Source organism: Pongo pygmaeus, chromosome 7 (assembly GCF_028885625.2).
Source record: "Pongo pygmaeus isolate AG05252 chromosome 7, NHGRI_mPonPyg2-v2.0_pri, whole genome shotgun sequence".
NCBI lineage: Eukaryota > Metazoa > Chordata > Mammalia > Primates > Hominidae > Pongo > Pongo pygmaeus.
The window spans coordinates 28,921,549-28,935,578 of record NC_072380.2 but is presented as its reverse complement, the minus strand read 5'-3'; the positions used below and the strand labels follow the sequence as shown (position 1 = coordinate 28,935,578).

General features: G+C 40.5%; 1 protein-coding gene across 2 annotated transcripts in view; it reads left to right on the top strand.

The window, feature by feature from the left end:
- Positions 1-14,030, top strand: part of INTS9 (integrator complex subunit 9) — a 118,948-nt gene that overhangs the window by 73,111 nt on the left and 31,807 nt on the right. The gene's annotated exons all lie outside the window — the stretch shown is intronic.

Below are 14,030 nucleotides of genomic sequence, written 5' to 3'. Positions count from 1 at the left end.
TTGTAAATAATTTACTGTTCATTTCCTGAATGTTGGTTATTTCTATGTTTGTAATAGGGAGTGGGGGGACATTAGTTAGCTGTTGAATGGGTATATAGATACATTAGGTAACTTGTGGAAGTCCATATTACATTTATTTATCTACATCTATTTACGGAGAGAGAGAGAGAGAGAGAGAAGGTCTTGTTCTGTCACCCAGACTGGAGTACAGTGGTGTAGTCATAGCTCACTGTAATCTCAAACTCCTGGGCTCAAGCAATCCTCCCAAGTAACTAGGACTATAGCCACCACACCTAGCCTATTTATTTATTTTTTAACATAACCTCAAATTTTTATTGTCTTCATAATAAAACCAAAAATGAAGCTAAGAACTGGATCACTTGGCCTTTTCTCCTTTTATCCCTTCCCAGTTAAAAATGCTTGTATCTCTTAGTAGCCAGCATTCTCTTAGATCTGCAGTTGGGCCCAACACTTAAGCTTCAGCACAATCTTGTTTGTAGTTTTAGCCTTTTTCCAGAAGATTGGCTTGGTCTGCCTACATAGCCACTCCTTCCTGCTATTAAGCCACTTTCCCTCAGCATACAGATCATCTTTTCCCTTCTTGTACCATGTCACTCTGTGGGATTGGTGCTAACCATGCTTCTTACACAAAGTCCAGTGGGTTTGAAGAACATTCACCATGTTAGAGCACTATCAGTAATGAAAGAAAGAAATTATTCATTTTTTAATTACAAATAAAAATTGTATATATTTATGGTATGCATGATGTCTTGATATATGCATGCATTATGGAATGGCTAAGTCAATAATTAACAGACCCCATTTTAATACAGGGAGAACCATGCTGTGCTCTATGTTGAACAATAGGATGTCTGAGCTGCCATTCTGTATTATTTCTTTATACCTTCTTTTATAGCCAAGTTTCATCTCAAGGTCTAGAGAGGACGTTGCTATTTTTTCCTGCATCTGGCGGAATTCTGGGGCCTTCCTGGTTATTGAAATCAAAAGCCCATCAATGTCACCATCATCTGCTTCATTGAATCAAAATTTTTTATTGGCAGCTTCTATCATTCCTGATATGTTCTTCCATAAAAGACAGAAAGATGACTTGGCTGCCAACTGTTGCGATTTGTCCTGCTTAGTTCAAAGCCTTTACAGTACTAGTGATGTAATTTCCAGTAAATTATTCTTACAAGGTCCATAAATTTAAAGGGAAAATAATGTCTTGAAAGTAATGAGCAACATACCTAAGTAATTAATTTTAATTTCTAGCTGGCAACCTGTGTTATATGTAAAAAAGAAAAAAATTAGATTTTTCTCTACCCACATAATTGGATTCTGTATTGAATTGGCAGGGATGAGAAAAGTTTTGGTTTGAAAAACTTGATAGACTAATGCAGATGTTAGCAAACTGTGGCCTGGGCACTAAATGTAGCATCCCACCTATTTTGGCATATAATATTTTGTTGAAGTACAGCCACACCCACTTGTTTATGGAATGTTTATGGCTGAATATACACCATAGGCTGGACAGGGTGGCTCATGCCTGTAATCACAGCATTTTGGGAGGCCAAGGCAAGATGACTGCTTGAGCCCAGGAATTCGAAACCAGCCTGGGCAACATGGCAAGACCCCGTCTCTACAAAAAAGTTTAAAAAAAAAAAAAAAAGGCCAGGTGTGGTGGCATGTGCCTGTGGTCCCAGCTACTTGGGAGGCATGAGGATTTCTTCAGCCTGGGAGGTTAAGGCTGCAGTGAGCCATGTTTGTGCCATTGCACTGTAGCCTGGGCAACAGAGCAAGACCTTGTCTCAAAAAAAAAAAAAGTTATAATGGCAGAATTCTACTTTAAAGTTACAGCAAACTTTGCTAACTCCTGGTCTACTTGAGTACAATCTTTACTAACTAGGAAGAATATCACAGGCTGCTGTAGAATTCTGATAAACATAGGGAAATAAGGCTTTGGATTAAGCCTGAGGCAGTAAGAATGGAGAAAAGAGTTAAAACATTGGTGGGTGTTTCATGCAAGAAACATTTGTTGAATGCCCACTGTCTTCAGAAAAGAAAGAATAAAAGTTACAGATCTTATGTCTGCATGACATTGAGAATAGTGTTAATGGCCATTCCAATTAACAAGGAAGAGTTGGCAGAGGGACATTTGTTGCAGAAGAGGGTAGTAGGTTTCATGAATGTGAATTTGAGAGAACATTAGACAGATGGAAATATGGGGCTGGCACTGGGATGTGGAGGCAAGTCTGGAGACAAACTGGAGGGTTGTCACGTTTTAAAAATCTAACCGGGCACGGTGGCTCACGCCTGTAATCTCAGCACTTTGGGAGACCAAGGCAGGCAGATCACAAGGTCAGGAGTTCAAGACCCCAACATGGTGAAACCCCGTCTCTACTAAAAATACAAAAATTAACCGGTGTGGTGGTGTTCACCTGTAATCCTAACTACTCGGGAGGCTGAGGCAGGAGAATCGCTTGAACCCAGGAGGTGGAGGTTACAATGAGCCAAGATTGCATTATTGCACTCCAGCCAGGGCAACAGAGAGAGACTCCGTCTCAAAAAAAAAAAAAAAAAAAAATCTAAATAAAGGGCTGAGGGCCAAAGACTGATCCATAGGGAACTTTTACCAACAGACAGTGGAAGAAAGAAAAATAGTCTTGTGTAAGAATGGTTGGAGAGTTAAAGGAAAATTGAGGCCAAAGAGTGCAGCCTCCCAAAGGGAGAAGGAAGAGAACTAGCCTTTACTGAGCATGAGGTCTCAGTATTAATTTAATTGATTTGATATTTAGCAACCATGCTGAATTCTCTTAATTCTAATAATCTATTGATATTATCTTGCAAAGAATTAACAGTTTTCTCACCTCTCTTCTAACCTTTGTATCTTTTATTTTTCTTATCCTGTGACTGAGCCCTGTAATACTACGTTGCACAACAATGATGATAGTGGACATCCTTGTCTTGTATAAGGCTGTAAAAGGAAAGCTTTTGTAGTTTCTTCGTTAAACATCACACTTACTGCACCATTTTTATTTGTCAAGTTAAGGAGTGTCTCCTTTATCCCCAACTTTCTGATTTTTTAGAAGTCAGATATAAGTGTTATACCTTATCAAATGCTTTTGAGCATGTGAGATCAACTTTGATTTCTCTCCTTTGAGACCATTAATGTAGTGAACTGCAGTGTTAGCTTTTCTCACATTTAACCATCCAGTATTCCTGGGATAAATCTTGCTTGATTACAATCTATTCTTTTTAAAATACTCTCCAGGAATGAGTTGGTGAATATTTTATTGAAGTTTAAAATCCGTAGTCATAGGTGAAAAATGGGCCCATACATTATTTTCTTGTACTACCTTTGTTTGTTGGAAACCAAGGTATATTAGTCTCATAAGGTGATTTGGGAGCCTTTCCCTCTTTTTCTAATGTCAGAAAAAATATGTGAGGTAGGGATTATCTTTTCCTGAAAGTTTGGTCAAATGTTCCATAAAACTGTCTGGACCTGGATTACCATTATTGAACTATATTTTCTGGGCCAAAATTGTACCAGAATTTTGGCAGAGATTTGTCATTTTTGCTTAGGTTTTCAAAATCATAGGCATAGAGCTATTTATAATCCTCTTTTATTTGTTTAACCTTTTTGTGTAAGTCTGTTTTCATTCTAAATTTTATTTTCATCATCTTGATCAGACTTGCCAGAAGTTTGTCTGTATTATTGATTTTATTCAAAAAATAAGTTTTTGCTTTTAATTGTTTTGGTTGTATTTTCATCCTTTGTTCTGCCCTTTATTTCCTTCCTTCCTTCTTTGGATTTACTCTGTTTAATACTTACTAAGTGTGTTTCAGTGTTTGCTTTTCCGTAAATGTATTTAAAGCAACCGGTTTCCATCTTAGTATAATTTTACTCTGTTACATTTTTGATATGCAGTGCTTTGTCATTCATCTCTAAGTATATCATAATTTTCTCTTTAATGTTCATGATTTAAATAACCAAAGGTTATTTTACAGTATAATTGTTTGTTTCTAGTCCATCCAGTCTGATTAGACATAGGATTAGGGGAAATTTTTTTAAGCATATGTTTCAGGATTCTAATCTTTTGCATTATAATAAACATATCCTGATGGACTGAAATTTGATTAGTCTTCCTTTGAAGCGCAATCTATTTTTGTAAATGTTCTACGTGTCTTGGAAAAAATGTGTATTCACTGTTGGGTAAAATATTTCTATATGTATTTGAGTTTTTTGCATTATTCAAGTCTTATATCTTTGCTTAGCTACTGATTTCTGAAAAGGGTATGTTGTTGATTTATCTATTTCTCACTGTAGTTTTACCAATTTTTACTTTTTTAATATTTCTAAGCTGTATACTCAGGAGTCCATATATTCATGATCATTGTGTTTTATCCATCAGTTATTCTTTTTATCAGGATGCTTCGATGCTTTCTTTTTTTCTCTATAAAAACTGCATTAAAAGCCAAGAGGCTTTTTCCCATTTCATATGTGCCTGGTTTTTTTTGTTTTGTTTTGTTTTTTTGAGACAAGGTCTTGCTCTGTCGCTCAGGCTGGAGTACAGTGGTGCAATCTCAACTCACTGCAGCCTCTGCCTCCGCAGTTCAAGCAGTCCTCCCACCTCAGCCTCCCAAGTAGCTGGGACTACAGGCATATGTCACCGTGCCTGGCTAATTTTTGTATTTTTTTATAGAGACAGGATCTTCCTATATTGCCCAGGCTGGTCTCAAACTCCTGGGCTCAAGCAATCGGTCCACCTTTGGCCTCCCAAAGTGCTGGGATTACAGGCATGAGCCACCGTGCTTGGCCAGGGTTTCTTTTTTTAATCTAGTGTCTCTTGGTTGGTGAGCCTGTTTATGTTTCTTGTGATGACTATTGTAGTTTTGCCATCTTCTTTCATGTTTTTAGTTCATTCTTTTCCTAGTCCTTTCTTGCCTTCCTTTAGAAGGGTAAATTTCCTTCTGTATATGTGAAAATGCACATTTTATTTTTATTCTTCTGAGTTATTTCTTAGTTTATTTTTTCTGTGACTATCTTACTTATCAGTATCTGTATCTTTCCTCCCAAAGCCACACTGTCCTCGTCTCCCCTATCTTTCTCTCTTCCTTTGCACACCATACCCCATGCTGACCATGGTGAAACCATCTAGAATTTTAGTTCTGGGTCGTTTAGAATATACATACGGTGGTGAATATATTCATTATTGCAATGACAGTGATCTTCATTGAGATATATTGCAAGTTTTTCAACCTTACTTTCCATAAACAGGATCTCATAATATCCTGCTAGATTGACTTTTCTTCTTCCAGGAATGCTTGAGGAGTGGGAATCTAGAGGGTCTTGAAGTGGTAAGCCTATGAGGCCTTGAGTTATTAAGAATGTCTTTAATTTTTTTCTCACATTTAAATGATAGGTTGGATGGATTAAAAATCAGAGGCAAAAAACTTTGATAGGATAAAGCTTTGGAAATATGACTTCATTTTCCACTTGTATCGCTTGTTGTCATTAAGAACCCTAAAGCCATTTAGATTTGCATTCCATTATATGGGATCTTGCTTTTAGAATTTTCACTTTAATATTTGTAAGTTTTACAATGATTTCTCTTCAATGTGTGTTTTTCCAGTGAATGTAGTATCTGTGAGATCTTCCAATTTCCTTTAACTTAAATAAATTCTTAGTCATATTTTAAATTACTTACTCCTGGTTGATTTTCTTTTTCTTTTTATGGAATTTCTAGTATATAGATACTGACACTTCTGTGTATTGTATGTCTCTTTTCTTGTATATTTCCCGTCTACTTCATGAAGCCTCCTGGAAAAAATCTTCCAGTTCCTGAATTCATTCTCAGCCGTATTCATGCTGCTCCTCAGCCTATGTATTGAACTCTTCATTTCCACAACTATACTTTTGTTCACAGTATTTCTAGATGTTTCTCTTTATACCTGCTCATTTTAATCGCCCTCTGTGTATTTTTGGGACATTTTAATACATATATTCCTACTCCCTGGTTCACTAATTCTCCCTGTGGGGATAGGTTTTAGCTCACCATGTTTAGTAGATGCTGCCTTCCTTGGTGGTCTTGTTTGATTCCCTGTGATCTCTTCTTGCTTGACCCTCAGGGACCCTCCTCATACCACTGCTTCAGACATTGTTTCTCCTGAGTGTCTCCCTGACTTGTCACCACTTTGCACTTGTGGTGTGAGGGAACAAGCAAGGAGTGGCTTGGTGTTCTGTGAACCTTCATCCCACTGTTCTGGCATTTCCTTCCTCACGCAGGAGGAGTGGGGGTGTTGAACCTTCCACAATCTGTCAACTGTAATATGGAGGAAAGAAAAAAGGACAAAGCGTTTTTACCCAGCCTCTCCTCCACCCACAGCAGAGGTGATTGCCTGCCATTTTGTCCTCATTCCAAGACCCCTAGTTTCCCCAGGAATTTATTCCGGTTTTGATTTAGTTTCTCAAATTTGTCAGCTGCCCTTGCTTCTGAGCGTCTCTGTCCTCTCAGTTTAGATTCTGGGAGTGTGGCAGAGCATATTGGCTCACGCCTGTAATCCCAACACCTTGGGAGGCCAAGGTGGGAGGATTGCTTGAGCTCAGGAGTGTTCAAGACCAGCTTGGACAATATAGTGGGACCCCGTCTCTACAAAAAATCAAGAAAGAAGCTGGGCATGGTGGCACACGCGTGTGGTCCCAGCTACTCGGGATGCTGAGGTGGGAGGATCGCTTGAGTTAGGGAGGTTGAGGCTGCAGTGAGCTGTGACTGCACCAGTGTGCTCCAGTCTGGGCAACAAAGTGAGACCCTGTCTCAAAATAAATAAATAAAAATAAAAATAGATTCTGGGAGCATGCCAGCAGCTCATGCCCATGTGTGGTCTTGTCAGGAGTTATAATAGACATCTTATTTTGAAATAATATTATTTTCTTCTATTTCTGATTAGAAAATTTTAATTTGTATTTATTGTAATAATTTTGGAAAATACAAAAATCTCAGAGAAAAGAGAAAAACTGTATGAATCCTGACATAAAGAGCTATTTGCAGCCTGCTTTTCTACTCTTTCTGATGAACTGTATAGTGAACTTTACTTAGGTCATCATGGATTCTACCACATGACATATGATATCTGTCTGGTGGTCTATCACGTGGATATACCATTAAATGTTTAACTCTTCGCACTGTTGGACATTTAAATGGCTTAAAACTTTTTTCCTTAAAAAAACTTATTTCAGACAGTTGTACAGTCTGCCCAGAAAAAGGGCCCAGGACACAGTTTAAAAATGATAATACTAATAGAACAAAACAAGCAGCACCTGTTGGAAAGATCCCATAAATGTATTGGCAATAACTAGCAAGCACTTTTGATTATTGAAGCCACAGCCTTTCTGGCCCTGGCTAATCAAATGAATGGATTTGCTTGTGACCTGCGAACCTGTATTTGAATACTACATTTTGTATTATGTTGGTTTGAAAAGGCAACTTAATAGTCGTATTATTTCAATAGCTTCTTGGCTACTCTGCCTGACTTCAGGGGTAGACTTGAGTTTTAGATGTGAAATTCCCCAGTATAGTATAGCAAAAGCTACATATACCTAGATGTTAGGGCTTGGTTTTATTATTTACTTACTTTATTTATTTACTTTTGAGACAGTCTCACTCTGTTGCCCAAGTTGGAGTGCAGTGGCGTGATCATGACTCACTGCAACCTCAAAGTCTATGGGCTCAGATGATCCTCCCACCTCAGCCTCCCAAGTAGCTGGGACTACAGTGCACCAGCACATCTGGCTATTTTTTTTTTTTTTTTTTTTTTTTTTTTTTTTGGTAGAAACAGGGTTTTACCATGTTGCCCAGGCTGGTCTCGAACTCCTAGGCTCAAGCGATTCACCCATCTCAGCCTCCCAAAGTGGTGGGATTACAGGCATGAGCCAGGCCTGGTTAGTTTTAGAAACTTATCTATAATAGAATGTGACACTGATGTCCTTACCAGGCTAAGATTTGAAGTATGGAAAATTGTAGGGCATGGTAGAGTATTTTGTTGTTACTCTTGGCAGTACGTTTTCGTTTGTGTTTAGGTTTAGTTAGTTTATTGTTTTGATCTTTTCTCATCTTTCTGACCACAAAAGAGACCTGGAAAGGTATCCATCCTACCCCTTTAGCTCTTACCTGAAGGCCTTGAAGACTCTCCAACACCAACAACTTGGTCTCTGTTCTGGAATAAATTTGGAAAACCAAGCACAGCCAGTCAGTGGGCTATTTCCTTCCCATATAACTTTTGGCCATGAAGCTAAGACACGTGGTTCTCTGGTTTCTAAGGCTCCTTGGGTCTATGAGGGAGAAGGAGAGGAGAGATTATTTGAAAGCAAGGATTCCACAGGGGGATGTCTGCCTTCGAGCAGTGGTTCTTAACATTTTGTGGGTCATTAACCAAAAGCCTGATAGTAAGAATCTGATGAGAACTGCTCCAAAAAAAGTAATAAAACATTTATGCACATTGACACAGACTTTGCTTTTTATTTCTGGGGACCCTGAGTTTATGGAGTCCTCAGAAGCCCATTGTTATTTATCAGGTTAAGAATCTCTGGCTTAGAATTTTGGAAAGAATTTGTCTAAGAAATGAAATAAAAGAAAATGAATTGGCATTTTCCATCCAGTCATTCCCTGAGCTTATGATGTTTTATTCTTCACTGTGGGAATTCCTTCTTATCCATGGGGTTGGAAGGCAGTGGTTGGCCTATGAGAAGGTCTCCTAGAGCTGGCACAGTTCCTGCACCTGTACTTCATGATCCTTTTCCCTTTGAAGGTCAGGGGAGTGCTCCTATTGGCTCATTTTCTTGAGGTCTTAAAGACTGTGGCACTGGTTGGGCCTGGTGGCTCCCGCCTGTAATCCCAGCACTTTGGGAGGTCGAGGCAGGAGAATTGCTTGAGCCCAGGAGTTTGAGACCAGGCTGGGCAACATGGTAAAACTCCATCTCTACAAAAAATACAAAAATTAGCTGGCCATGGTGGCACACACCTGTGGTCCCAGCTACTTGGGAAGCTGAGGTGGGAGTCTTACTTTAGCCCAAGGAGGTTGAGGCTGCAGTGAGCTGAGATCACGCCACTGCACTGCAGTCTGAGCAACAGAGCAAGATTCTGTCTCAAAAATAAATAAATAAGTAAATAAATAAACAAAGACTGGCAGTAATATAGTTTTTTTGTTTGTTTGTTTTGAGACAGAGTCTTACTCTGTCACTCAGGCTGGAGGGCAAGGGCATGATCTCAGTTCACTGCAGCTTCTGCCTCCTGGGCTTAAGAGTTCCTCCCATCTCAGCCTCCTGAGTAGCTAGAGGTATAGGCGCACACCGCCATGCCAGGCTAATTTTTTTGTATTTTTTGTAGAGATGGGGTTTTGCCATGTTGCCCAGGCTGGTTTCAAACTCCTGGGCTCAAGTGATCCACCTGCCTTGGCCTCCCAAAGTTCTGGGATTATAGGCGTGAGCCACCGTGCCCAGCCGAATCAAATTTTTAAGAACTAAGGCAGTTGCTAGGTAGGTTTGTTTTGTTTTTTTGTAATGTTTTCTTCCCCCTGAATTTCCCCAAATGTTTTGCTGTTTCTGCAATACTATGCTCTGATTTGGAAGCTCTACAGTAAAAGTTAAACCTAATATATTTGGGGGCTAGGGTGGCAGGTAAGCTGAGCTACTAATAGTCCATGGATCAGTTGGAGGTTGGTCCCATGAAGCAAGGAGGGGGAGACCGGACGATTTACTGGCCCTCCACCTATTTCTTTCCATACTCGCTATCTTGTTTGTCTTATCTGGCTGTACAGCTTCTCTCTGCAGAATATTTCCTTCTCTCAGAAGTAATGTATACCATTTATGTGCATTTGTTTAGTTGTTCATTCATTACCTCATATAGTTAGTGATATTTCCTAAACCCCTACTTTGGGGAACAGAGTAAACTAGGCTATAGGAGAAACATGAAATTTACAGAAGTTATAATGGGGGGAGAAGATGTGTACATGCAGAACTTTTCTCCAGGGTGAGTCAAGTGGATCTGCTGCTTCCATCTCCTCACCTGCCATGACATTATAATTTGTTTCTCTCTGTCTGGACTGCTATAGGGGCCTTAAAAATGTTCTCTGTTTGCTCTCACCCACCTCCTTTAGCGAAATCTCCCGTAATTGCTGTTACCAGAATGTCATTTGCTGCTTCAGACTGTTGGCTCCTCACTGCCTGCTCTGTCAGTGGGCATGATCCTGACCTTTTTGGCCCTTTACCAATTACACTCTCTTTACTCAACTCCTTTCTCCAGCCCAAAGTACACTCCCCATCCTGGCCAAGTAGATTCATTTGGCATATGCACGCTGCCTTGCCCTGCCCATGCCCTCCCTGCCTCCTGCAGTGGGCGTGCTTCCCCTCACCTTCCTGACTCCCACTGCACTCTTTCCCACTGTGAAATTCTCACGTTTCCTACCAGACCATGTTCTTTTTATGTATTCATCTATTCAGCAAATGTTTGTTTAGTAAATGCTGTATGCCAAGCATTTTGCTAGGCAACAGGGAAACAAAGTTCTTGCCTTCACAGAGCTTCAGAGTCCTGTGGGGGGCACAGACAAGTAAATAGTACTTTCATTTTGGAGTGATCAGTGCTGAGATAGAAAGTATTAGATGCCCCAGGGCACATGTTAAAGGGACAACTTGGTATAGGGGAAGGGAGAGATGTCCAGGAGATGTTCCAAAGGCAGTGAGTGACCCAGGCTGTTGAAATTGAGTCTTAAGTTCCTTAGCCAAGGAATGAAAGAAAACTGGAGCAAAACATCATCTGCCAAAAAGCCATGTATTACTGACCTCAGCACACCAATGTGGCTGAGTGAGGCCCGAGTGGGGCGTCACTGGCTAGGGGTCCCCGGCTTGCAAAGTGACCAAGAAGAAGAATCACTTGTTTGTGACTTTCAACTTTGTAAGGTATTTTAAGTTGGTACTTGGACAAGATGGCTTTTTCTTTGTGTGTGTATTTGAACAAAATGTTCCCGTTTGCAGCACTCAGTGAGTGGTCATTGATACCAGTAATCTATACATTTGCCCTTTAGTGGTGAAATGGAGTAGTTGGAGGTGTCAGCTTGGTTTGGAGTGTCACTAAAAGCCTTTTAAGCCTGCTTCATCAAAGTAGCCCTGGGAATCAACGACAAATGTCTCTGAGTTAAGGGCTAAAATTACAAACATCCAGTCTGACCTGATCATGAGGTATCTTACATGGTTCCACCTCCTCGACATTCGACATTCGACGTACTGTAGCACTGCCTCTGTTTGTTTGTTGGTGGTCATTTAACATTCAAAGGAAGAAGATGCTAATGGCCAAGGTTCAGAGATAATGTTTTCAGAGTTTGCTCTGTGTTATATGTTTTGTTTTGTTTTGTTTGAGACGGAGTTTTGCTCTTGTTGCCCAGGCTGGAGTGCAATGGCGTGATCTTGGCTCACTGCAACCTCCGCCTCCCGGGTTCAACAATTCCCCTGCCTCAGCCTCCCGAGTAGGTGAGATTACAGGCACCCGCCACCACGCCTAGCTAATTATTTGTATTTTTAGTAGAGACTGGGTTTCGCTATGTTGGCCAGGCTGTTCTCGAACGCCTGACCTCATGATCCACCCACCTTGGCCTCACAAAATGCTGGGATTACAGGCATGAGCCACTGAGCCTGACCTGTGTTATGTATTTTTATCTGGATCAGTAGTTCTTTTGTTTTATTTGAGAGGGAGAGAGTCTTGCACTGCCGCCCAGGCTAAAGTGCAGTGGTGCAAACATAGCTCACTGCAGCCTCAAATGTCGGAGTTCAAGTGTGAATCAGTAGTTCCTCATCTTTTTGGGGTCATGGCCCCATTTCACCACCCAGTTAAATTTATGGGAAAGTATACACAGAGGCTGGGCGTGGTGGCTCACGATTGTAATCCCAGCACTTTGGGAGATCAAGGCAGGCAGATCGCTTGAGGTCAGGAGTACAAGACCAGCCTGGCCAACATGGTGAAAACTTTTCTCTACTAAAAATACAAAAGTTAGCCAGGCTTGGTGGTGAGCACTGTAATCCCAGCTACTCAGGAGGCTGAGGCAGGAGAATTGCTTGAACCCAGGAGGTGGAGGTTGCAGTGAGCCGAGATGGCGCCACTGCACTCCAGCCTGGGCAACAGAGCTGTCTCCGAAAAAAAGAAAAAAGAAGTTTACACAGGCACACACAGAATTGTATATACCATTTTAGGAGGTTCCTGGACCCTCTAAAGTCCCTCATCTCCCTTCAGCCCTCGGGATCATTGTTGGTTCATTCTAACAAGGTCCATATAAAATGGTTGCCATTTTAAGCTAACTGTGCTACCCATTGATGCTTGGTTCCTTTCTCACCATTCCAGTTTCCTTGCAGTTGATAACTCGCACACGAGAAACAATCTGAGGCCCCTTACACATCTGCTGCTAAGAATCACTGTCCTGTACTTCCCTTCCTCTCTTCTCTGGAAACAATGGATGCATATGTTTTTGTTGGAAAAGTACAAATAGATGAGTTCTGCCCAAGCAGAGAAAGAGCTCTTACATACTTCTGTGAATATACTTGTGCAAATAGAAAATAGAAGGTATTCACATATAGCTGTCTTCACCACTGGCCTTTTTCTGTTTCCATATTAAATGTTTTTCAGGTTATAAAGCTGCTTATAACGTAAGACCAAAATTATGTTATTTAAAAAATAATGAAGCTCATGTATCCATGCTTATATATAATAGAAGGTGAAAGGAAAATACTCAAGGCACAGCTACTCGGAGACCACAATGCAGATGTTGAGACTTTGCTATTATTTGGAATTTTATTTACTGCAAAATTGGGTGGGACAGAAAAAAGAGGGGTAAGCCTTCTTAGTAAACTGTGTTGCTGGTTTTTTTCTTCTGACGATCCACTGGATATTTTCAGTGGAGATGAGGAAAGGATGTGTTTCAGATGGAAACCTTTATGAGCCCTCCTGTGAGCTCTCCAGCGTCTCAATCCATGGGCCCTCGTTTTGGTTTCTTATTTTAATCCTAATTTATTTAGAAAGGGTAATATTTTTTGAAATGCTTTGAAAACAATCAAAATTAAATTCAAGCTGTGGTGAGTAAAAATAAAAACACAGCATCCTAAGAATCACACAGTAGTGTGCCCTGGGAGTTCCTAGTTCACAAGAAGATCGTGGATGTTAACCTATGAGACTTACAGAAGTCATCTAGGGGAGATGGGTCAAGAAATAGCCCCATTTTATAAGAAACCCAGCTCAGAGCTGTGACTGAGGTCATGAGGCTGGTCATGGAACTGGGAGTAGATTTGACCTTCTAGTTCCCAATCTAGGGTTCTTCATGGCTTCTATGCCACTGGGACTTAGTGTAAATCTCCTTACTTCTTTGAGTCCTAAATTCCATATTCCCATAGTGTGTGCTTATTTCCTGTGCTTCGGAGTTATTTTGAGAATCAAATTCCATAATGTATGCTTCTCAAATTGTGATTCCCCAGGCCAGCAATGGCAGCAGCTCCTGGGAAGATGTGAAAATGCAGATTCTCAGGCCCCACCCCAACCTGAATCTGAAACTCTGGGAGGGGCCCAATTTTAGCACAGTCTGTGTTTTAGCACACCCTCCAGGGGATTCTGACTCACATGAAGCTTGAGAACCACTGATGACATGGGAGATGGCATTTTGAAAAGAAGAAAGCATTACAGAAATACGAGATACCTTGTTTTAATGGAGGTAAAATGTATATATGGTGAAACACAAAGATCTTAAATGTGTAAAACTGAATTTTGATATAATCACTGCCCCAGTGAAGATACAGAACTTGTTCATCCCTCTGTAAAGCTCTGTCTTGCCTCCTCCCATCAGTCCCCACCCAACTTAGGCAGCCAGTGGTTAAGGACAGACTATTCCTTAGAGAACATAAGAGAACTCAATGATGGGTTAAACGTAGAAAGAGCAATGTCTGTGTTCTCGTATACTTTCAGTATTTGTAGGTAATGTTCCTTTTAAAATTACTAACCATA